The sequence below is a fragment of the Rhinoderma darwinii genome, chromosome 5 (genome assembly GCF_050947455.1).
Source record: "Rhinoderma darwinii isolate aRhiDar2 chromosome 5, aRhiDar2.hap1, whole genome shotgun sequence".
NCBI classification, from domain to species: Eukaryota; Metazoa; Chordata; class Amphibia; order Anura; family Rhinodermatidae; genus Rhinoderma; species Rhinoderma darwinii.
In genome coordinates this window covers 141,563,932-141,590,163 of record NC_134691.1, presented here as the reverse complement: position 1 = coordinate 141,590,163, position 26,232 = coordinate 141,563,932, and the positions used below count along the sequence as shown (strand labels likewise).

Sequence of the window (26,232 nt, the reverse complement as noted above, 5' to 3'; positions counted from 1 at the left end):
TCTGTGGTCAGCGGCCCTCTGCACCAGGTATAACAGGGGTCAGACAACCCCCATTCGCAATATAGGTATGCAGAGCTGGGACCCGCATCTATCATACACTCAAGGCATATCCTTTGGATATGCCATAAATGTCTAAAATGGGAATACCCCTTTAATGCAGATACAAAACCAGATCACCCTTAATACAGACCCCAGATTATACTCCCTTTACACAGAAACCAGGCCAGTCCAAATACAGATCACAGACCCCAGATTATACTCCCTTTACACAGAAACCAGGCCAGTCCAAATACAGATCACAGACCCCCTTAATACAGAACCTGGACCAGACCACGTTTATTACAGACCTACTTTATATAGAGCACAGACCCCCTTTTGATACAAACTCCAGAACAGACCCCCCCTTTAATAAAGACCCCTTTATATAGACCCCCTTTAGTACAGACCTAAAACTAGACTAACCCTTTATAAAGACTACTCCAGACAATATGTGCAGAAGAAGCAAGAAAGCACTCTCACCATTCAGCAGGCTTTCTCTGCACCCGCCTACTTGACTCTGCCTCCTTCTTCTGATTAGTTCCCACATTCCAGGGGGACCTGCCATCCCCTTGTCATCTCTCCTGACGTGGCGGCTGGGGATTGGTGAGTTGCTTGTGACCGGCATTTTGATAAGATCCCTGGGTTCTGGGCACTCACCCTACTTGCCCCTTCGGTAATCTGTCACTGGCCCTATCTCTATCTCCCACACATACTCAGAAGCAGCAGCATTTAGAATATTATACATCAGTAAGGAGCAGTGTAGCAGTGAAAACAGCGCTAAGGTGAGCTGGTCAAACACTTACTAGAACCAGCAGCAGTGACTCTGTGTGTCTCTCTCACTCTGCAACTGCTCCCTCCTCCTGCTCTCTCTCCCCTCTCCATAGAGTTTTATAGGTAGCTGTAACCTGATCCCTTAGTGAGTGTGCACAGTAATCATTTCTCTAAATGACTTGTATAGTGATTTTGCTTCTAAATGCAGCACGGACCGTCTATAGTCCATGTTGCTGGTTGCTCATAACTCCTCTGCATAAGAAAACGTATCATCGTACTCGTATTCATGGCTCCTGTAACCAGAATGGCCTCCAACGCTGTAGGACCACATTACATTCTACAGTGCTGGATAGAGGAGCCATGGAGACAGTGCAGGATGCTCTGTCTCCTAATGCAGAGTTATGAGCAGCCATCATCACTGACTGTGAACAGTCCGTGCTGTATTTAGAAGTAGAATCGCTATTACAAGTTATTTAGAAAAACTATTATTGTGCACAATCCTGCACTATAATTATTTTTCTGTTTAATGTCAGAATAATTGGAGGCAAATAAATTAATTTCACCCCCTATATTATAAATTAAAGCATGTCATGAAACAGCAGTACACTGCAGTGATCAATATGGAAATATCACTTTACAGCTTCAATTCTTATATTTAATTGCTCAGAAGATTCACAAAAGAATGTCTTGTACTGTAACAATGTCAAAATATAAAAAAAACTAACCTTTTATGTCCTAGGGCATAACAATTAAAAGAGGGTTGCTCCTAATCATCTTTCATTCATAACTACCCTGTATGATACCAGTAGGGCACCAATGATGATTGGGCTTAAACATTTTTGGAGATAAAATGTATAAATCCATGATATTTTTTATTTTGTTTAGGCCCCTGACACATCATCTCCAGCTGCCATGTTTAAATTTTCCCACCGGAGCTTCGTTGTGTACTTCTGTCAAGTGACACCTGTATAGCGAGAGGTAATTAGCATAAAGCTGACATATTTTCTGGCCTGGAAACATTTTTGTGATAGAAATAACAGACACGATGCTATATTATAGAAAATATGCTGTAACGGCAAATTATGGGAAGCACATATACTATATTTCTCTGCATTTAAAATATACTAAAAGCAAATTAATTATGATAAGATATTAAACATATATATGTGTACACACAAATACATGAAATTGTGCTGCCTATGAATCTTGTGGAGTAAATTACAACTCCCCCCAAGGACTTTTAGATGACAGCCCTATGAAAAAAAATTTTGGAGAAAAGTATGAATTATTATACCATACAGTATCCCTGATATGTCACATTTGTCATTATCATCTTATTTAATTGAAAAAGATGCATCACATTCTTAAAAGCAACTAACATACAGTAAGATAACAATTTAGTGATATAAATCCTAAAACTAGGATGGAATTTTGAAACTAGCAGGGCATGGTGCTTGAAAGCTCAGAATAGAATGCAGAATTGAGTTTAATCTGATGTATATCTGATGTACATATAATATTTTACACCTTCGTTAATGTAATACTGTAATACTTTCTTTTAAAATATGAAGGATAGTAATGGTGAGAGCAGGACCGGATCAAGGTTGGAGCGGGCTCCCTGGCAAAACATTTGGTGTGGGGTCTCTTCAGAGTAACAGTGTCATATAGTAACTAAAGCTGGCCACCCACATAAGATAACTGTTAGCATGCCTCCATATCTGCTGTTAGGGAAAACAAGGTTGCTTCTACCACATCTGTGTACAGCATTGACCTGAATAGAAGCCATATATGACTGCAAACAGATTACACCACCTAGAGATGGAAGCAGCAAGTTAAAGAAGTTGTAATAACTGGACGACCCCATCTTTAAAAAATACCCACCCTTAAAGAGAACCTTTCACCTGCCCATACATGTGCAGCTGAGTGCAGCATGTAATGGGCAGGGTTTCACAAACACTGTCTCACGTAAAATTATTTTTCTAGTTTCTAATTATATTTGGCGTACGATATGGGAATAAGCACCTGAACTGTCAATGGGGCGTTTCTATCTAACTAAATGGCAAGGGGGCGTGATGTCTTCGCTCCGACACTGTGGTACGGACAGTGTCCGGGTGGCTTGTGCTGTGTTCCCTCCCACGAGAACACACAGACTGAGAGCGCTCTCTGCAGAACCACCAGTCTGTGTGTGTTCTCGCGGGAGGGAACACAGCGCAAGCCGCCCTGACACTGTCTGTAGCTGATTGGACAGTGTCAGAGCGAAGAGATCACGCCCCCTTGCCACTTAGTTAGATAGAAACGCCTCATTGACAGTTCAGGGGCTTATTTACATATCGGGCACCAAATATAACAGCACTGATATGTAAATAATGGAGGAAATTAGATTATTTTTTTTACGTGAGCCATAGTTTGTGAAGCCCTGCCCATTACATGCTGCACATGTATGGGCAGGTGAAAGATTCTCTTGAAGATCAGCAGTTCATCATGGGTCCAGCTCCTGAAATCCTCTCCAGTGGCTGAGTGTACCAGAGTAGAAGCTTTCTCTTTGCAGTGGCTCTCCACTTTGACCAAGAGGGACGGCTATGATGTCCATATGCCTTAATAGAGCATATGGACAGGGTTTGTGTTGTGTGGGGAACCTGAGAGTCATTACTTCTATAAAACTAAATGATGGTGAGGATTCATTTGAAATAGGTTAAGTTGCAGTTCTTCGCACAGGCCCTAGTCGGGAGCAGCGATGTGCAGAGGAAATTTTAAAGGGGCTGGAGTTAGGATCCAAGTGGTCAGACTCCCACCGATCAGTAAGGTATAACATATATCATCCCAGTGATATACCATAACTTATATTGGTAGAATACGTTTATGATGATCATTATGATGTTGCTGAAAAGCTGATGCTACAATGAGTACTTTTCATAGTTTGTCTCTTAGGCCCCATGCCCACTTCAGTTTTTTCCTTCAGGGTGCTAGCCGTTTTTCTGACGGCTAGCACACTGACCCATTCATTTCAATGGGGCCATGCATACTTCAGGTTTTTTTGACGGTCCGTTGCTCCGTTCCGATCCAAAGTAGAGCATGTCCTACTTCGGTCCGAGATTCCGTGACCGTGAGGCCCATGCAAGTCAATGGGGCCGTCAAAAAAACTGAAGGCACACGGAAGGCATCCGTGTTCCGTCCATGTGTGACGGAGCCGTTGCCTGGCAACGGCCGGGCGGGCAGGAAAACATAACAGAAATATTGCACTAATCGGCAGCCACTTGTCTCTATCAATCACTGATAGAGAAATCAGGCTGCTGATTAAAAATAAAATAAAAATCAGTTCATACGTACCCGGTCGTTGTCTTGGTGACGAGTTCCTCTTCTTCCTCCAGTCCAACCTTCCTGTGATTGGCTGCTGCAGCCTGTGATTGGCTGCAGAGGCCGCTGCAGCCTGTGATTGGCTGCAGAGGCGGTCACGTGAGATGAAGCGTCATCCCTGGAGGCCGGCCTTCTGACATCATCCTGACATGCGTGACCGCCACTACAGCCTGTGATTGGCTGCAGCGGCGACATGGATGAAACGTCATCGCTGGAGACCGGACAGTAGGAAAGTAAGTATGAAATATTTTTTTTTTTTTATTACATTAAAATTTTATTTTCCAAGCGCCGAGCATGGTGCTGTCCAGGGTGCTGAAAGAGTTACCGTTGATCAGTGCAGCCCATTAACTCTTTCAGCACCCTGGACAGTACTATGCTCGGCGCACGGAAACGGAAACACGGAGTGCACACGGGAGTGCACATGGCCGCTAAAACGGCCACACGGATCCATCACAAATGGCCGTGAAAAATGTGTCGGAAGTGTGCACGAGGCCTTACAGGAAAAATATAACACATGTTTAATAAGAAACCCACAATATACAAATGAAATAGGTGTAAAGTCTGCAAAGTCCTAAACATCGCTTGGATAAGAGGCAGTTAGTTGGTCACATTTCAGCAGACTTCTAGGATAGATCTTTGAGCATTCTCTGTGTTCCTGCCAACAATACCTCACTACCATGTGTTCTGGACAGCTGTCGTGTGTGACCTGTATTGGACAGTAAAGAAAGCGATATGCTAAATCAAAGTCAAAATCCCATACATTATATTAAAACTTAGTCAATTAATTTGACAAAAAATTGGCCAAGAACTGCAAGAAGTCCCATTTCACTCAGTTACATAAACGTATAAACTAACCCATCACAAAAATCTATATTCACTAACATGAGGACCAAATTTGCCAGGTAGATATATATAATTACGAATAACTATTTGTTATAAGAGGAATTTTTATAACCTAATATAAAATTTAAATGAATGGGTATGAGCTGCAATACCAGACACAGCACATGGAAAGACATGGAGCTTTTTCTTGAATAAAAGGCGATCCTTTTATCTAGCCCCTTTAAGGTTTAAGGACTAATATAAACAAATTATACAATATTGAAAAGGTTCTAGGCCAAATAAGTTTTTTAAATGTATATAACTGGGATGCAAAATGTTCTTACTGGAGTAGCTCAAGAAACCTGCACAATCTTTCGTGGGGAGCAGGTAAGTGTTTGTACATTGGGTTGTAAATGCAGTGGAATTTCAAAAACGTCTCAGAAAACCTAATAGTCTGGCATCAAGTAAATCCGACACCTGCTGGCAGAATTAGACTTTGGTTCTGTGGGCCCACCAGAGAAGATGTTTCTGAGGGCCCACCCAAATCTATATAGAACATGTACATGTCCACTTTCAATTTCATCATAGTCCTTGTTGTTATCATTGTACACATAGAAATTACCATCAATCTGGTCTAACAGATGACTCATCCTATAAGAAATAGACAGGAGTGGCAAGGGAATGGCTACAAAAAGCTCCAAATGGGGTAGTCTTCAGCTGGTCCTTTATTGTGTTAGGGCCTGGGCCCACCTGTAAAGGATCTGCCAGACACAGCTTCTGTGTCGACGCCCGTGGGTAATCAGTCTGCACCTGCTCCTAAGTCTGAGAGAGTGACACGATCTTCTACCAGTCAGGCTGGGAGGCTGAGGAGTGGGAGAGCCTATCACAGCCTGGCCAGACTGAGCTAGCTCCCGCCCTCTGTCTATTTATACCTCCATTTCCTGCTCCTCCTTTGCCTGTGATTCTGTCTGTGTCCTGGCTCTGCTGCTTGAACATTTTGTCCTCTGCTTCATTTTGACCCTGGCTTTACTGACAATTCTCCTGCTCTGCGTTTGGTACCTCGTACGCTCCTGGTTTGACTCGGCTCGTTCACTACTCTCGTTGCTCACGGTGCTGCCGTGGGCAACTGACCCATTTCCCTAACTTCTGTGTACCCTTGTCTGTTTGTCTGTCTTGCACTTATTGAGTGGAGGGACCGTCGCCCAGTTGTACGCCGTCGCCTAGGACGGGCCGTTGCAAGTAGGCAGGGACTGAGTGGCGGGTAGATTAGGGCTCACCTGTCTGTCTCCCTACCCCGTCATTACACCGCCAGAGGATCCTCTGGTTCTCTGGTCGGCCAGTCCGACCCTGCCTGCTGGATGATGTGAATGAACTGCAGTATGAGATATTCTAGGGCTGTAGCCTTAGGGTGCAGACACACATGTCATACTTGCATTGGAAAACGTTACAATGTATGCCAATGGTAAAAAGAGTTGCAGAATATTTTTCCCTAAGGCATATATTGTCGTTTTCTGAAGTGTATATTTACACTGCGAAAATGCAAAACAAGTCCGCCATTTGTGAGTGCACCCTTAAGATAACTTATCTCAGGTTAACCTCAGCCATTCACACTATTTCAGCCATCAAGAGCATATTAAAATGACCTACTGTATACAGCTCTCATTGTTTGGCTAAGCTGAATCGCAGTTACCAGATGGGGAAAACCTTAATTCCTGAGAGCATAAAGCTGGTAAGTCTATGTTCACACGGGACAACTAAAAGCAAAGATTAGCATCAGGTAATTGTCCCCTGTGAGGGAGGACACTAATATACTAGTGAAGGGGGACACAAATAACACATTTGTAGGGGGTGTGCAGACAATGACAATAAATAACCTATAGAGAAGAGGTCTGTAATCACAGTAAATATGGTACAAAAATACAAAAATATACAAAAATATATAGGACATGGTATTAATATGCCAAGAGTGCTAACAGACTCGCAATATCTGGTGCAATACATACGAATTTACATGTAAAACCCCACCCTGGGGAAAACTGCATGCTATAGGTAAACTATCAGAGAATGCAATATATATGCTCAATATCTAAAGAAAAAGCAAACTAGGGATATTTCCATAGATTGCCGTTGGATAATAGCTAGAAACATTAGCAAGACAGAAAAGATACAAAGTGTAAAAAGACTACATACCCATGGCAAAGTAAGTGACGTGAGTGTCCTCAACCATTGGGAGGTTCACACAGGGTTATTCGGTGGCTGGACTAAAAATGACACATAATACACGCAAAAAAAACAAAAGCTTTTTTTAAGCTGTTTTTTTAAGCTTTTTTAAGCTGTTTATTTTTATGTATATTTTATGTATATTTGATCCCTTTTTAGAGGCATTTTTTCATGTTTTTTGCCTCACTAAATGTAATCAAATGCACGACATGTAAAATTCTCCAAGAATTGACATATCTGTCTGTATCACCCTCCTCTGTCTACCTCCAGCAGCTTCCACCTCCTTCTTCTCTCTTCATAGACTTCTATGGGCAGCTCCAAACGGATCCTTCAGGTAGCTTTTTCATCTCAGCCTCACTAAATACGGATTGTAGCAGTGAATTGAGAGAGATTGATCAGTGCAGGAGGCAGGGGGGAGGGAGAGAAGAGCCTAATAAGTGGAGTCTTAAGTGGAGATAGAGGCATTTTTCTCAAATAGGATATATTACAAAGTGTCTTATATTCGCTTGTACTAATGATTTATGGGAAAAATTGAAACGACTGTTACAATTTAAGCCCCCATTACACATAGATTTTTTTTCTGGCATTTGAAACTACATGAAAAAAAGGATGTTAAAATGCCAGCGTTTTGTAAAATAGAACAGCATTTTTTATAGAAGCATTTTTTATAATTGGTGTAATTTTGTATAAGATTTTTTTATGGTGTTTTTGACGTAATATAGAGAAGCCTATGGGAATTTTGTCACCAAAAATGCCACCATTATTCAAAGTTTCTTATATTTGTTTGTACTGTGGATTTATGGGAACAAAATTTAAACTACGGTTACCAGTGGCATAACTACCACTGTAGCAGCCATAGCAGCTGCTATAAGGCCCGCGGCTTGAGGGGGCCCTTGCAGCACGGTTCATAATATTGTGGGCTGGGCGGCATGGGCCCACCTCATGCCCGGTGGCATCGTTAGCATCTGTCATTCTGCCCCGCCAATCAGCGTCTTTGGAGGACGCTCGTTCAGCTCCTGCAGACATGCTCAGAAGAGAGCATGTCTGCATCGCCAGTGAACAGCGTGGGAACGGGATCATGTGAGTATGGCAATTTATTTATTTTTTTCTTCAAAAATGTGAATGGCATTATCTATAATGGGGGGGGGTTGGTAGTCTTTATGTGGGGCCTATCATTTATAGGGGGGTCTATATGTGGGGCAGTAGCTACAGGGGGGTCTATATGTGGGGGTGTGGGCCACTATATACAGGGGGCTCTATATGTGGGCCATTATATACAGGGGGCTCTATATGTGGGCCATTATATACAGGGGGGTCTATATGTGGGCCACTATATACAGGGGGGTCTATATGTGGGGCACTAGCTACAGGGGAGGTCTGTATGTGGGGATGTGGGCCACTATCTACAGGGGGGTCTATATGTGGGGCAGTATATGTGAGACACTATACAAGGGTGGGCTATATGTAGAGCACTATCTATAGGGGAGCTATTTTTTAGGGTACTTTCTATAGGGGTGGGCTATGTGTGGGACACTATATACAGGGATGGGATACCTGTGGGGCACTAGCAACAGGGTGGCTATATGTAGTGCACAGTCTACAGGGGTGGGCTATATGTAGGACACTATATACAGGGGGAGCTATATGTGAGACACTATCTACAGAGGTGGGCTATACGTGGAGCACTAACTATAGGGGAAGCTATATGTAGGGCAGCACGGTGGCTCAGTGGTTAGCGCTATTGCCTTGCAGCTCTGGAGTCCATATGTGGGCACTATCTACAGGGGGCACGGTGTGTGTGTGTGTGTGTGTGTGTGTGTGTGAGACAGTTATATTTAGATGTGTTGAGAATTTTAACTTTGTTTATAGGTGCAGAAATGTTTTAAAACTGAGAAGCTGAAGACATCTAAACGGAAAACTGCAGAAATGGGTCATGGCCGGGAGAAATCCATCATAGATGTCTGAACCGGAGGGAGAAGAAAAGAACTAGAATCTGAGATGTCACCGGTGAGTCACTTAATGTAAATTAATCTGCCTCTAATCAGTATTGTAGTCACTGTATGATCTGCAGCGAGATGATGGTGGTATGATTTTTTTTTGTGAAACCGCATCTCCCAGCATATCCTTACCATTGTTCCGGCCATGCTGGGAGCTGTAGTTTTACACCGTACAAACCTATACGCAGTGGTGTAACTACCGCTATAGCAGCCGTAGCGACTTCTACGGGGCCTGCAGCATGAGGGGGCCCGTGGCACCCGCCAGCACGGCCCCCACCATGGCCGCAGGCTCCGCTAGCAGCCGCTATGGCTGCTACAGCGCGACGCCACTGAAGGGGTTGTTCCTACAAAAGACATGCATCCCCTATCCACAGGAAAGGGGATACATGTGGGATCGCTGGGACGCCCAGCGATGAGAACGGGGGACCGAAAGTCCCCCCTAAGTTCTCCATGACAAACCTCGGACTTCCGGGGTCTGTGTCGGCAGCTCCGTAGAAATGAATGGAGCGCCGGTCGCGCTTGTGCGCATGCGTGACCAGCGCTCCTTTCATTTTTATTGAACTGCGCAGACGCCAGAAGTCCGAGGTTAGTCATGGAGAACTTCGGGGGACTTTCGGTCCCCCGTTCTCCTTATCAATGCCAGCGATCGCACATGTATCCCCTATCCTGTGGATAGGGGATGCATGTCTTTTGTAGGACAAACTATAGGCCGTTTTTGTTTTTTTGGGGGGGGGCTTATATGGTGTTATCTACAGAGGGGGCTGTATGGTGTTATCTACAGGGGGTCTGTATGGCGTTATCTACAGGGGGCTGTGTATGGTGCTATCTATATTGGGGCGCTGTGTGGTGGAATCTATAGGGAGGCACTATCTACAAGGGGGGGGGGTTGTGTGATACCCAGCAGAGGGGGGGCCCCAGTCAAAAGTTTGCTATGGGGCCCAGTCTTTCCTAGTTATGCCTCTGTATGTGGCACTATCTACAAGGGGGATATGTGGTACTATCTACAAGGGGGGGTATGTGGCACTATCTTAAAGGGGGATATGTGGTGCTATCTACAAGGGGGGTTATGTTGCACTATCTACAAGAGGCCGTATGTGGTACTATCTACAAGGGGGGTTATGTGGCACTATCTACAAGGGGATTATGGGGCACTACCTACAAGGGGAGTATGGGCACTATCTACAAGAAGAGGGGTTATGTGGCACTATCTACAAGGGGGTTCTGTGTGGTACTATCTACAAGGGAGTTGTGTGTAGCACTATCTACAGGGGTGTGTTCTGATGCTTTAAGTTTCAGGTAAGTTTTTTTAATAACTATTATGACTATGAAATAACATAATTAAGTGATAACAAATGTTATAATATCTGTGCTTAACTGTTTGTTACAATTTTAGTAACCCCGTAACTAAAGGTTAATAAGAGTACACTTGGTGGCCTAGCTGTATTTTTACATTGCACACAGAACTGAAATATTTTCATTGTCGGGAGGTTGTGGGGGTGTTGGCTGGGGGGGGCAGTCAAAAGTTTGCTATGGGGCGGTGGGGTAGCCTCGTCAAAAGTTTACTATGTGGCCCAGTCATTCCTAGTTACTCCCCTGACTGTTATACTTTAAAGAGGCTCTGTCACCAGATTTTGCAACCCCTATCTGCTATTGCAGCAGATAGGCGCTGCAATGTAGATTACAGTAACGTTTTTATTTTAAAAAAAACGAGCATTTTTGGCCAAGTTATGACCATTTTTGTATTTATGCAAATGAGGCTTGCAAAAGTACAACTGGGCATGTTGAAAAGTAAAAGTACAACTGGGTGTGTATTATGTGCGTACATCGGGGCGTTTTTACTACTTTTACTAGCTGGGCGTTCTGACGAGAAGTATTATACACTTCTCTTCAGAACGCCAAGCTTCTGGCAGTGCAGACAGCGTGTTCTCGAGAGATCACGCTGTGACGTCACTCACAGGTCCTGCATCGTGTCGGACGAGCAAGGACACATCGGCACCAGAGGCTACAGATGATTCTGCAGCAGCATCGGCGTTTGCAGGTAAGTCGATGTAGCTACTTACCTGCAAATGCTGATGCTGCTGCGGAATCAACTGTAGCCTCTGGTGACGATGTGTCCTCGCTCGTCTGACACGATGCAGGACCTGGGGAAGTGACGTCACAGCGTGATCTGCCAGAAGCTGGGCGTTCTGAAGAGAAGTGGATGATACTTCTCGTCAGAACGCCCAGCTAGTAAAAGTAGTAAAAACACCCCGATGTATGCACATAATACACGCCCAGTTGTACTTTTACTTTTCAACACGCCCAGTTGTACTTTTGCAAGCCTCATTTGCATAAATACAAAAATGGTCATAACTTGGCCAAAAATGCTCGTTTTTTTAAAATAAAAACGTTACTGTAATCTATATTGCAGCGCCTATCTGCTGCAATAGCAGATAGGGGTTGCAAAATCTGGTGACAGAGCCTCTTTAAGGCCCCCTTCACACATACATTTTTTTCTACCATTTTAAACTGCATGAAAAAACGCTTTTAAAATGCCAGCAATTGTAACATGGAACACCATTTTTAGTGGCGTTTTTTTATTTAGTGCCATTTTGTAAATGTTTTTTTATGGCATATTTGAAGTCCTATAGCGAAGCCTAGTGGAAAAAATGCAAGAAAAAACGCCACACCCAAACGATGCTGTGTTTTGAAAAAATTCTTACCGACCATAAAAAAAGCAACAAAAACACCCCAAACCAAAATGCAGTTGTATGTAGTGCATTTTCTATTTCACTTTAGACTTGTAATGTAACATCAGACAGCCATAAAAAAATGCACGAAAAACTCACTAAAATGCAGTAAAACTCTGTGTGTGAATGCAATTTAGCAAAGATCGCTACGGTAGTTCCACGATTTCATGCAAATCCTGCACTATACATATTCACTGAGTAGAAGATAATCATTAAAGAGTTTCTCGGTGCTCCATCTGCCAATGCCTGTCCCATACCTAACATTTATTCTCTTTTAAATCTTCAGTTGTCACCTGGAGAATTCGGACACTCTTGTAGTCAGCAGTATGGAGTCAACCATATGGCACAGAATAATCTTCTATCATAGCATTGAGGTAATTCATAAACCTGAAATTATTTTCCGATAAAACACACAGTTAGGCTGCACATTTTTGTATTTTATCTCCATAATACACACGGGCTTACCAATCATCCTTTAGTATTGTTAAGTGATCCTTATTTAACCCCATCATGTAGTATGTACATACTCCTGACTGGACACAAATGTAACATTTATTTACCAAGCGTCTGTTACCATTCTTTGCGTTATAATCATTGTTAACTTCTTATATATTCTCTTGAGAGGATTTCATTAAATTAGACCTTTTACCTTCTTGTTGCGTTATTTTCAGGAAATTTAAAGATAATAACCTTCACATATTGAAAAATATTCTTATATTATCCTAAAATGATTTGTACAAAAAATACAAAAAAACTGAATTTTGATGACAGATGTTTGTTAAATTATTTAACATCTCTGGTTAAAAAATGAAAAAGTAATCGGTTTATTCATACACATAGTGGCTACTGAATCTCACATATCAATGTCACAGGGGCAAGTTATGGTGCTATATAAAAATGTCATACATTTTTGGTAATGGCTGAGACATATTCTCTAACATAAGCATCTATAACACTACAGTCAGTTTTAATACAAAAAAGGAAACAAAGTACACATGGCCTTCGAATTTAGAAGACAAAATTATGTCTTGAGTCATTGATGAATAAGCCACGCCATCAGTGACTAACAAACCAAATGTGTGCAGCGCCCATTTTGAAGGGCAAATCTTAAGGGTATGTTTACAGGAGCCATCATTTGTGGCGGTTTAGACAAAAATCGACACAAAAAACAACTCATGTAATATTACCCCAGCAATGAAATCCCATACGTTGATTTGTTAATTATAGGCACATGCTAAAAATCTAAGATGCTTAAAAAAAGACGGAACATCTTTTTTTAAAGTTATTATAGGATTTATACATGCACATTCGGCTGACTGCATGTTTATTTCAGTGGAGAGAGGGAATAATCTACTGGCAGAGGCTTATCTTCCGTGGGAACAAAGGTTCAGTCATGATGAAATCGAACATGCTCAAACACTCTTAGTCCCGACATCTACTATCGGAGGATAGTTCAGAGGCTCACGGACACATTCATCTCATGTGTATGGCCTGATTTACAGTAAGAAACTAAATCAAATACGTTTTGCCTTTAATAATGAATCAATTCTTTGTCATAAAATTGGGTAGTTAAGTTGCTACAGTTCTTTTCCAGATTTTAGGTGTTTCACACGTCTACCTCTAGCCCCAGTTAGAATCAGAACTGAAATCATTGTTCTTTTCCCTACAAATTGTCCTTGACAACAGGGGGGCAGATTTACTATGGCAAATGTGGCAGAATTCTGGCGCAAATTGCGGCAATAAAGTACAGTGTGCCGTGTGCCAGATTTGTAACGTGTTAGACACTTTGGAGTACTAACTAAGTGAATTCCTAACATGCGCCAAAATTAATGATGTGCTTGAATACTTGGGTGCAAAATATTGGTCTAAAGTAAGCCAACCGAGAGGTGGCATGAGTTAGAGAAATGTGTCTAACATGTCTATCAAGATACGCCAAATCTATCACACAGCATGTGCAGCTGTGATCAATTTGGCACATCTTCCCTACGTCTCCTCTAGGTTTAATCGGTCTTTATTTTGGACAATATTAATAAATATATCCCACGGTGTTGGAGTTATTGCCCTACTGTAGAAAGACTTTTTGGCTTATCAGAAACCCCCCTCTGATGGCATTGTGTGAAAATGAAAATCTGCTTGTACTTGTCAGACAGCCCAGAGAATTCTGTTAATTCTGATCAAATCACAAATTTCATCAGCAAAAATGAAGTTTCACATCAGCAAGGAACATTCAATGTGCCGGCTACAGACACTCGTCAGTGTGGTGCTCCCCAACTCTTCTATGGACTAACAGTCTGATTAGGTTCACACTGTGTCCTTGGCTAGTGTTTAGGTTGAAAAGTGCTGCCTAACATATGCCCCAGACGTATGCAACTGTATGCCTATACAGTAGCATATGTCTGACATTGACTTCCATTATAAAAAATAACGTACTTTTTCTTTTGGGATCACCTTGTATTAAAAATAGGGGTTTTCAGTACCGCCAGGACACTTTTTGGGATTATATGGTTGGCTACTTAAAGTCTGGGTCTAGTAGTGTGAACCTAGTGTTCAATAAAAAGTTTAAAAACTTTTCAGACCAAAACAAAGGCGGTCATTTTACTTGATTTGGTCTGTGTAGAAAAGTCTTGTGTCCACTTTGAAGAAAGGGCTATTTAGTATTAGCTCTTTTATGAAAACCACTACTGTAGGGGTGTAGTTGAGTACTAGTGACTTCATACATCAGTGCTTAACTTCTTCCAGTTTCAAAGGAATGTTTATTTTCTCATTTAACCCTTGAATGCTGCGGTCAGCTTTGATCGCAGCATTCAAGGGAATGAGAGGTTTCACTGATCTCTGCCGTTAGAGCAGGGCTGCGGCTGTGTAATACAGCCATTGCTCTGCTCCTGACAATAAGTGTGCACGCGTTTAGAAGACCATGAGAACATAAATAGGCTCAACAACGTCAGAATCAAAGGATTACCTGACTCAATAGCGCTAGATGCCCTCCCAAAAGCATTGGAATCTTTACAAACCTTTTTTGCCCAAGCTCCCCCCTGATTAAGCCATCGACTGCACTCACTGGGCACTCTGCCCAAAACCAAATGTCTCAGACCCCCCAAAAGACGTAATCTGCAGACTGCTAAACTTCCAATCCAAAGACTGAACTCTAAAATAGGCTAAAGAATCTGACACCCTCATTTATGAAAGATCAACTATTACACTTTTCCAAAACTTAGCAAACTCCACATTATACAAGTGAAGACTATTGAAACCATTTACAGTGGAATTACTCAAATGTCAAATAACATTCAGATGGCTTTTCCTTTTTGGAATGTCGATCTCGGTCAACAGAAAATAATTCACCATTCACCAGAGTACCAAAAGATGTTCCAGAAATCTGTAAATAATTGAAAAATCCATCCGGACTCCTGGTCAGACTGGCATGAAGTGAAGTCCATACCAAACCTCCCTACTTTAACATGATACTTTACTGGACTCTCTAAATTATATTTTAGTAAGATCATTCTTTTAGCAAAATAATATGATTTTCTCTTAGAATTGATCTGAAATTATCTTCAGATTAGTGTTCTCTGATATTTGTTCATTCTGTTCTGTTATTTATTTTGCATAGTTACACCATATGTATTAATTCTACACTTATGTGGATGTTTACGCCTTCTTTGTTTACTCTTCTATGAAACCCTGCAGACAAGCCAGGCCGCTCGCACATGCACCCACAGTTTCTCAACTCCCATTACAACGGACCATTCCTCCATCCCAATGCCTACACTCCTTCCTTGGCCTCTCGTGCCACCATTGAAATCATCCTCTATATCTTTATTCAGCTGTATATTACTTAGCCCAACAGGCCTACTCCTAAGCATGATCCGCAAATCCTTACCCATCCTACCAAAGTTGCACATGGGATAACTTCAGCACGCAATGCATTCCTCATATTTTCAAACATGACCACGTTCAAACTCACCACCTACAACACTAGAGCTCTTTACTCAGGAAAATCTTTTTCTCAAGACAAAAGTTCCAAATCTCTCCAAATTTTTTTTACAATACTTGGCTTCAACAGATCGCAACACAAAATTCAGAGAAAATAATATTTTTGTAAAGTGGTATGACAATGGTTCACTCATGACCTTAGTAAACCTATATGCCTCAACCCCAGTGTATCAGAAAATAGAAAATGTCACTTCAATCTATCTCTCTTGTGGACTCATGGCAAACCGTAAACCCCAGCGATAAAGACTTCACATTTTACTCTACACCACATAATACCTACCATAGGCTTGATTATATTTTCATATTATAAACTTCTATCCCTCACATCCAAGAAACATGGACTTTTTGACAGCAGAAAAAAAACTCACAGATCCATCCAGTCTGCCCGCTTTTTGTGTGTATATTGTTATACATATATGCATAATGAAAAAAAAATTTGGTGCTCTTTTTTTGTCTAATAATTTAATCTATCTATCTATACAGTACTGTGCAAGAGTTCAAAGGAGACTGTCAGAATCACAATATACTGCAATACATTAGTATTGCAGTATATCATGCAAGCGATCCAACAATCGCTGGTTCAAGTCCCCTAGGAGGACTAAAAAAAAAACAAAAAAAAAAAACTGTTAAATAAAGATTTTTATACTGTTGCAAAAAAAAAAAAAATGTTAAAAGTTAAAAAAAAAAACCTTTTCCCATTTTTTCCTTAAAGCAATGTTAAAAAAAAATAAAACTTAACATAACTGGTATCGCCACATCCGTAAAAGCCGAACTATCACAATATAGCGTTGCTTAACCCGCTCGGTGAACGATGTAGAAATAAAATAGCCCTCACACCTAAATTGATGGAAAAATTAAAAAGTTATGGCTCTCAGAATATGGTGACACAAAACATAATTTTTTTTAGCAAATAGTTTTCTTTTTTTAAAAGTGGTAAAATATAAAACAAAACATATAAATTTGGTATCGTCGTAATCGTATTAATTTGTAGAATAAGGCGAATATGTCGATTTTACCACATGATGGACGCCGTAAAAACAAAACCCCCCAAAACATGGTGTAATCGCTGTTTTTTGCCCATTTCACCCCACTAATATTTTTTTTTAGATTCCCAGTACATTATGAGGTAAAATAAATGGTGCCACAAAAATGTACAACTTGTCCTGCAAAATACAAGCTATGTCCACAAAGAAATAGAAAAGTTAAGGCTTTTGGAAGGCGGAGAGGATAAAATGAAAAAACACAAATTGGCCTGGTTTTTAAGGGGTTAAAAAATAAGTGTTAATATTTTTTTTTAACAATTCACAAAATGCAAAGTGAATAAGTGAATGAACAGAAGAGAGATCTAAATCAAATCAATATTTGGTGCGATCACACTTTGCCTTCAAAACAGCATCAATTCTTCTAGGTACACTTACACAGTATTTGTAGGAACTCGGCAGGGAGGTTCCATGTTGGAGAACTAACCACATGTAATCCCAGACAGACTTGATGATGTTGAGATCAGGGCTCTGTGGGGGCCATATAACCACATCCAGGGCAATGAAGATAGTTCTTAATGACATGGGCTGCATGTTTAGGGTCAATGCCCTACTGCAGAATACATTTGGAGCCAATTAGATGCCTCCCTGATGGTATTGCATGATGGATACCATTAACCCCTTAAGGACGCAGCCTAGTTTGGGCCTTAAGGCTCAGAGCCCATTTTTCAAATCTGACATATTTCACTTTATGTGGTAATAACGTCGGAATGCTTAAACCTATCCAAGCGATTCTGAGATTGTTTTCTCGTGACACTTTGGGCTTCATGTTCGTGGTAAAATTTGGTCGATATATTCAGTCTTTATTTGTAAAAAATTGCAAAATTTCGAGAAAATTTACAAAAAATAGCATTTTTCAGAATTTAAATGCATCTGCTTGAAAAACAGATGGTTATTCCACCCAAAATAGTTACTAGTTCACATTTCCCATATGTCTACTTTAGATTGGCATCGTTTTTTGAACATTATTTTATTTTTCTTGGACGTTACAAGGCTTAGAACATAAACAGCAATTTCTCATATTCTTAAGAAAATTTCAAAAGCCTTTTTTTTGAAGGTACCAGTTCAGTTCTGAAGTGGATTTGAGGGGACTATGTGTTAGAAACCCCCATAAAACACCCCATTTTAAAAACTAGACCCCTCAAAGTATTCAAAACAGCATATAGAAAGTTTTTTAACCCTTCAGGCATTTCACAGGAATTAAAGCAAAGTGGAAATTAAATTTGCAAATTTCATTTTTTCTGCTGAATTTCAATTTTATTCAATTTTTTTTTAGTAACAGAGAAGGTTTTACCAGAGAAACACTACTAAATATGTATTGTCCAGATTCTGCAGTTTTTAGAAATGTCCCACATGTGGCCCTACTGCGCTCGTGGACTAAAACACAAGCCCTAGAAGCAAAGAAGCACCTAGTGCATTTTGAGGCCTCTTTTTTATTAGAATATATTTTAGGCAGCATGCCAGGTTTGAAGAGGCGTTGAGGTATCAAAACAATGGAAACCCACCAGAAGTGACCCCATTTTGGAAATTACACCCCTCAAGGAATTCATTTATGGTTTTTGTTATCATTTTGACCGCACAGTTTTTTCACAGCACCTATTTGAATTGGGCTGTGAAATGAAAAAAATGATATTTTTTCCAATAAAATGTCATTTTTGATCAAATTTTCTTATTTTCACAGGGAACAACATACCCCATTTTGTTGCCCAATTTGTCCTTAGTGCGGCAATACCCCATTTGTGGTGATAAACTGCCGTTTGGGCCCATGGGAGGGCTCAGAAGGAAAGGAGCGCTATGTGTTTGTTGGAGTCCAGATTTTGCTGGATTGGTTTTCGGGTGCCATGTCGCATTTGCAGAGCCCCAGAGGTATCAAAGCAATGGAAACCCACCAGAAGTGACCCCATTTTGGAAACTACACCCCTCAAGGAATTCATTTATGGTTTTTGTTATCATTTTGACCGCACAGGTTTTTCACAGCACCTATTTGAATTGGGCTGTGAAATGAAAAAAATTATATTTTTTCCAATAAGATGTCATTTTTGATCAAAATTTCTTATTTTCACAGGGAACAACATACCCCATTTTGTTGCCCAATTTGTCCTTAGTGCGGCAATACCCCATTTGTGGTGATAAACTGCCGTTTGGGCCCATGGGAGGGCTCAGACGGAAAGGAGCGCTATGTGTTTGTTGGAGTCCAGATTTTGCTGGATTGGTTTTCGGGTGCCATGTTGCATTTGCAGAGCCCCAGAGGTATCAAAGCAATGGAAACCCACCAGAAGTGACCCCATTTTGGAAACTACACCCCTCAAGGAATTCATTTATGGTTTTTGTTATCATTTTGACCGCACAGGTTTTTCACAGCACCTATTTGAATTGGGCTGTGAAATGAAAAAAATGATATTTTTTCCAATAAGATGTCATTTTTGATCAAAATTTCTTATTTTCACAAGGAACAACATACCCCATTTTGTTGCCCAATTTGTCCTTAGTGCGGCAATACCCCATTTGTGGTGATAAACTGCCCTTTGGGCCCATGGGAGGGCTCAGAAGGAAAGGACCACCATTTGGCCTACTGGAGCTTTTCTGGTGCTAAGTCATGTGTGCAGAAGCCCCTGAGGTACCAGTACAGTTGAAACCCCCGATAAGTGACCCCATTTTAAAAACTACACCCCTTAAGACATTCATCTAGAGGTGTAGTGAGCATTTTGACCCCACAGGTACTGTGTAAAAGATAATGCGCAGCAGATGGTGCAGTGTGAGATTTGCAATTTTATATATGTATATGCCATTTCAGTGTCCAATATAGTGTGCCCAGCATGCGCCACCGGAGATATACACCCCTTAAATTGTAATGTGGGTTCTCCTGGGTACGACAATACCCTACATGTGGCTGTTATCAGCTGCCTGGGCATACGGCAGGGCTCAGAAGGGAAAGATGAGGGGGGTAAGCTGTGCGGAGTGCATCAGGGTAAATTGAAAATCAAGGGATGTATGATACATTTTAAAACAATCTTTTATACAGAGCCCTGGTTTTTCGGGACACGTGTCACATTGGTATATTGTGTTCTTCCTTATCCCCCTCTTATAGCAGACTCTGCACCTCTTTTGACTCTTTCCCTTTCCACCGGTTTGGGGACCTTCTCCTGGAAAGTGTTGCCCTGGTACGATGCGCCCCCCCTTCCTGGTCCCTAAAGATTAGATCTTGAAATTCCAGGAAAGTTCCCCTCTGGCCTGCACATCGACGTAGCACATACGCATTGTACAATGCCATCTGTATGATGTGCCCGGCCAGCTTCTTATACCTCACCGCATGGCGCTGTAGGGCTTCAGGACTTGATTTGACAAGTCCATCCCTCCCATGTACCTATTGTAGTCCAGGATGCAGTCTGGTTTGGGGGTGGCCTTTCCTTCATATATCCTAAATCTGTAGGTATACCCTGATGCACTCTCGCAGCTTATACATCTTCACGCCATACCTTGCCCTCTTACCTGGCAGGTACTGGCGGAATTGAACCCTCCCTTTAAAATGTACCAGGGACTCATCAATAGAAAAACACTTCTCGGGGGTGTATGCTTGGGAAAACCGGGCACTGGAACGGTCTAATAGGGGTCTCCGTTTATACAAACGGTCAAAACTGGGGTCATCTCGGAGTGGGCACGGCTCATTATCAGTATAATGTAAGAAGCGAAGTATTGCCTCATTTATTTATTTTTTTAGGTTCCAGTTCATTTCTGAAGTTGCTTTGAGGGGCCCATATATTAGAAACCCCTATCAAACACCCCATTTTAGAAACTAGACCCCTCAAAGTATTCACAACAGCATTTAGAAAGTTTATGAACCCTTTAGGTGTTTCACAGAAATTTAGAGCAAAGTAGAGGTGACATTTACTCTTTTTATACCATTTTTTTTATAACACAAAAGGATTTATCAGAGAAACGCAACTTAATACTTATTGCCCAGATTCTGCAGTTTAGAGAAATATCCCACATGTGGCCCTCGGGCGGTAATGGACTGAAGCACCGGCCTCCGAAGCAAAGGAGCACCTAGCGGATTTTGAGCCCTCTTTTTTATTAGGCACCATGTCCGGTTTGAAGAGGTCTTGTGGTGCCAAAACATTGGAAACCCCCCAAAAGTGACCCCAATTTGGAAACTAGACCCCTTGAGGAATCCATTGTAGTTTTCATGGGGTGCATGCGGCTTTTTGATCAGTTTTTATTCCATTTTTAGGTGGCGTGGTGACTAATAAACAGCAATTCTACTATTGTTTTTGTATACTTTTTTTTTTACAGCGTTCACCGTGCGCTATAAATGATATATTAACTTTATTCTGCGGGGCGATACGATCACGGCGATACCAGATGTTTATAGTTTTTTTTTATGTCTTATGGCGTTTGCACAATAAAATACGTTTTGTAAACAATCATTCACTTTTTGTGTTACCTTATTCTAAGAGCCATAACGTTTTTTTTTTTCAATCAATAAAGCCGTGCGAGGACTTATTTTTTGCGTAACGAACTGTATTTTCCATCAGTACCATTTTTAGGTACATGCGACTTTTTGATCTCTTTTTATTCCATTTTTTGGGAGGTGAAGTGACCAAACAATTGTGATTGTGGTACGGTTTATTAATATTTTTTTTTACGGCGTTCACCGTGCGGGATAAATAACAAAATAATTTTGTAGTTCAGGCCGTTACGGACGCGGCGATACCAATTATGTATAGTTTATTTGTTTGTTTATATATTTTTATTAATAATAAAGGCCTGATAAGGGAAAAAGTGGGACTTTTACTTTTATTACTTTTAAAACTTTTATTTTCTTATTTTTACACATCTTTTTTTAACTTTTTTTTTACTTTATTACTTTGTCCCACTAGGGGACATGAGGGCAGGAGGCCCTGATCGCTATTCTAATACACTGCACTACATGCGTAGTGCAGTGTATTAGAACTGTCAGCTACTCACTGACAGCAAGCATAGTGGGTCCTGACGTTGTCAGGACCCACTAGGCTTCCGTCTATGGCATAGCCGGACGCCATTGTTTGGTGTCCGGTTGCCATAGTCACCATCGCCGGCCGCTATCGCGTAGCAGGCCGGCGATGGCAGCTTAACCCCTAAAAAGCCGCGATCTCTATAGAACGCGGCTTTTAAGGGGTTAATCAGCGGGGACACAGCGATCGGTCCCCGCTGTAGGAGCTGTGACAGCTGCTGAACAAGACAGCAGCGTCACAGCTCCTGTATGTGTCGGGAGGACGGCCGAAACGGCCGTTACTCCCGAGACGTACTATTACGGCATGGAGCGCGAACGATACAGCTGCCATGACGTAATAGTACGTCAAGGAGCGGGAAGGGGTTAATCTGGACCAAATCCCAAATTTAATTTGCTGAAATGCAGCCCCAAACTTGCAAGGAACCTCCACCATGTTTCACTGTTGCCTGCAGACACTCATTATTGTTCCGCTCTCCAGCCCGTCGCTGTACAAACTGCCTTTTGTTACAGCCAAATATTTCACATTTTGACTCATCAGTCCAGAGCACCTACTGCCATTTTGACATTTTCTGCACCCCTATTCCTATGTTTTGTGCATAGTTGAGTCGCTTTACTTCTCCAAACACAGTAGATGGGTGTACCTGTGTCCCACTGGTTTTTGCCAGTTCTGAGCTGATGGCACTGCTGGACTTTTTCCGATTTTGAAGGGGAGGTAAGCACGATGTGTCTTTGATCTGCTGCACTAAGTTTCCTTTACCGACCACTGCGTCTATATGGTCCTCAACATTGCCTGATTTTTGTTCTTCTTCAAAAGAGATTGAACAGCACCCCTTGAAACCCCAGTCTGCTTTGAAATCTTTGCTTGAGAGAGAACTTGCTGATGCAGTGTAACTAACTTGTGTCTTGTTGCCGTGGTCAGTCTTGCCATGGAGGCAGAGGCATAGCTAGCAGGGGGCTGGGGGGCGGTGGCGGTGGCCCCAGGCCAACTGGGATGGTGGGGCCCAGGGGCGGGCTGGGCCACGCTGGCATGTACCTATCGCAACTGTAAATGCGTCCTCAGGTCCCAGCGCCCTGCTTCCGCATCTACTGTGTAATGCCGGCCTTTAGAAGCTTGGCACAGACAGGCGTGATGCAGTGACGTCATCGCGCCTCTATGTGCCGAGCTACTCATAGCATATACTGGAGGTGCAGAGGGATCTCCTTCACTCGTCGTGGGAACGGAAATGGGTGAGTATTTTTTTTATTAGGCATTGTGGGGGCATTATAATGTGTGGGTCAGCTATGATGGCAATATACTGGGTATGGGGGGCAGTTATGAGGGCATTATACTGTGTGGGGGCTGCTACGGGGGCATTATACTGTATGGGAGAAGCTATGAGGGCATTATACTGTATAGGGGCAGTTGTGGGGGCATTATACGGTGTGGGGAAGATATGGGGGCATTATACTGTGTGGTGCAGCTATAGAGGCATTATGCGGTGTGGGCGCACCTGTGGGGCCACTATGGGGGCATTATACTGTATTGGGGTCGTTATGGGGGCATTATACTGTGTGGGAGCATACTGGGTCATTCTACTGTGTGGGGGGCACTATAGGGCCATTTTATTGTGTGTGTGTGTGTGTGTGTGTGTGTGTGTGTGTGTGTGTGTGTGCGGCAGCTATGGAGCATCATACTCTTTGGGCTGGCACTATAAGAGCAGTATACTGTGGTGTGTGGGGCAGCTATGGGGGCATTATACTGTGTGGGGGCACTATGGGGACATTATACTGTGTGTGGGCACAATAGGGGCATTATACTATGTGGGGAGGTACTATAGAGGCACTATACTGTGTGGGGAGTCATTATAGGGGCACTATACTGTGTATGGCAGCTATGACGACATTATACTGTGTGGGGGCAGTTAAAGGGGCATGATACTGTGTGGGAGCAGCTAAATGGGCATTATCCTGTGTGGGGCAGCTATGGGGTATTATACTGTGTGGGGAAGCACTATACTGTGATTGAAAGTTACATAAACAGTGTAGCAGTAACGGAAACAGTATAGCTCTTTCTGCTATGCTGTTTCTGTAAAAACCATTCACTTCTGTGGAGTAACACAGCAAACTACGCTGGCAATCAGACTGACGTAATGTCAGTCTAACACCGCCGGATGCGGCTTTGCAGTTGTAAACATGCATTGGGTGCCCACTGGGTTGGAGCCAACTCACATGTGTTCCCCCCCCCCCCTTTGCTAAACCCCTAGCTACGCGTCTGCATGGTGGACTTGTGACATTAAACTGTCTTACACAACCTCACTTTTGTAGCAGAGTTTGGCTGTTTTTCCATCCAGTTTTAAGCCTCCTACACAGCTGTTACATTTAATAACTGTGTTTCAACTTACATATGAAAATGATGATCATTATCACCTGTTTGGGATAATTAGTTAATCATACACCTGGCTATAATCCTACAAAATCCATGACTTTGTGCAAGATTACCTCCAAGAATCAATGCCGTTTAGAAGGCAAAGGGTGGTCACACCAAATATTCATTTGATTTAGATTTCTCTTGTGTTCATTCACTTTGTATTTTGTTAATTGATAAAAAAAAAAAAAACTATTAACACTTCTATTTTTGAAAGCATTCTTACTTTGCAGTATTTTTCCACCACTGATTAAAACTTGTGCACAGGTCTTCCTAGCGATCCATAAAGTTTCAATACAACCTCCTTCTTCCTTCTACTAATACATCTTCCTATACAACCACTATGGCCGCATGCACATGACAGTAAAATGTGTTTGTAATTGCGTTCCGCAATTACGGACCGATTCATTTCTGTGGACTAGGAACACCTTTCCGTATATTTACGGAATGGACTATGGATGTTCAAACTTAGCTGTCCGTAATTACGTAAGTGTTGCTATGCGGCGTCAAGGGGATTCCCCAGATTGCAAGTGGAGACCCTCATACAATTGATTCACTCAGTGATCTGGGATAAAAGAAGCGAAGAATACAAGGAAACCATCATAGAGGAGAAGGCATCGACGCAGGTGGTTATGGCGCTCCACACTGAAGATTGGGATGTCGCAACAACAAAAAAGCACAGCGAAAAATGGGTAAATGCTTCCCCTCTCCCCTGTTTTAAAATATATGTAATTTTTATGATCACTTAATTTAAATGTTCTAATTTTTTTTCACATTGTCCAATGCCAAGTCAAGGTGTTACACATGTCGCGACCAAAAGCGTCGGGAGCTGATGACAAAGGGTCGGAGCGGGGATGATCAGAAAAATAAAAAAAGACTATATATGTAGACAGAGCAGTTGCGTTTCTTAAGCGACGTGATGGACGTTGGGCCGTAAGTATATAATGTTGTTATTTTTTAATTAAATTTTATTGCGTTTGCTATGTCAGCCCAGATACGGTTTCAAACGGCCATCCTCGGTCGGATTGATGTATTTACCATCGAGTTCCATCACAGCAGGCCGCTTGTACAACCACCACCACTAAGTGCATCCCACTATCGTAGTTAGAGATGAGCGAACCGGGACAACCGAACCCGGTTTCGGTCCGAACTTCCGGTAAAGTTCGGTTCGCAGCGAATCCGAACTTCACCGGGTTCGGCCGAACCCGTTTTGACCGAACCCGGTCAAAAACATTATACAAATCGGCAGCCACTTATCTCTATCAATCACTGATAGAGAAAAGAGGCTGCTGATTAAAAATAAAATAAAAAGCATTTCATACGTACCCGGTCGTTGTCTTGGTGACGAGTCCCTCTTCTTCCTCCAGTCCGACCTTTTCCGACGCGGCAGCCTGTGATTGGCTGCAGAGGCCTCTGCAGCCTGTGATTGGCTGCAGAGCCCGCGGCAGCCTGTGATTGGCTGCAGCGCTCACATGGGCTGCATCGTCATCAAGGAATGTCGGGCCGGATGTCGAGAGGGACGCGTCACCAAGGCAACGGCCAGGAGACCGGACTGGAGGAAACAGAAAGTTCTCGGTAAGTATGAACGTCTTTTTTTTTACAGGTACTGTGATCGGTAGTCACTGTCCAGGGTACTGAAACAGTTACTGCCGATCAGTTAACTCTTTCAACACCCTGGACAGTGACTATTTAGGGTATGTGCACACACACTAATTACGTCCGTAAATGACGGACGTATTTCGGCCGCAAGTACCGGACCGAACACAGTGCAGGGAGCCGGGCTCCTAGCATCATAGTTATGTACGATGCTAGGAGTCCCTGCCTCTCTGCAGGACAACTGTCCCGTACTGTAATCATGTTTTCAGTACGGGAC

At 42.3% G+C, this 26,232-nt stretch overlaps 1 long non-coding RNA gene across 2 annotated transcripts; it reads right to left on the bottom strand.

Moving 5' to 3' along the window:
• Positions 1 to 4,700: 4,700 nt before the first annotated feature.
• On the bottom strand, positions 4,701 to 25,958 carry LOC142652730 (uncharacterized). 2 transcript variants are annotated; one of them, XR_012847908.1, is made up of 4 exons: positions 25,686 to 25,958; positions 12,190 to 12,319; positions 7,471 to 7,563; positions 4,701 to 4,870 (listed from the first exon to the last, which is right to left on the bottom strand). It is a non-coding gene; the product is annotated as an uncharacterized LOC142652730 (long non-coding RNA). The 2 variants fall into 2 exon arrangements; XR_012847907.1 differs by lacking the exon at positions 7,471 to 7,563.
• Positions 25,959 to 26,232: the final 274 nt, after the last annotated feature.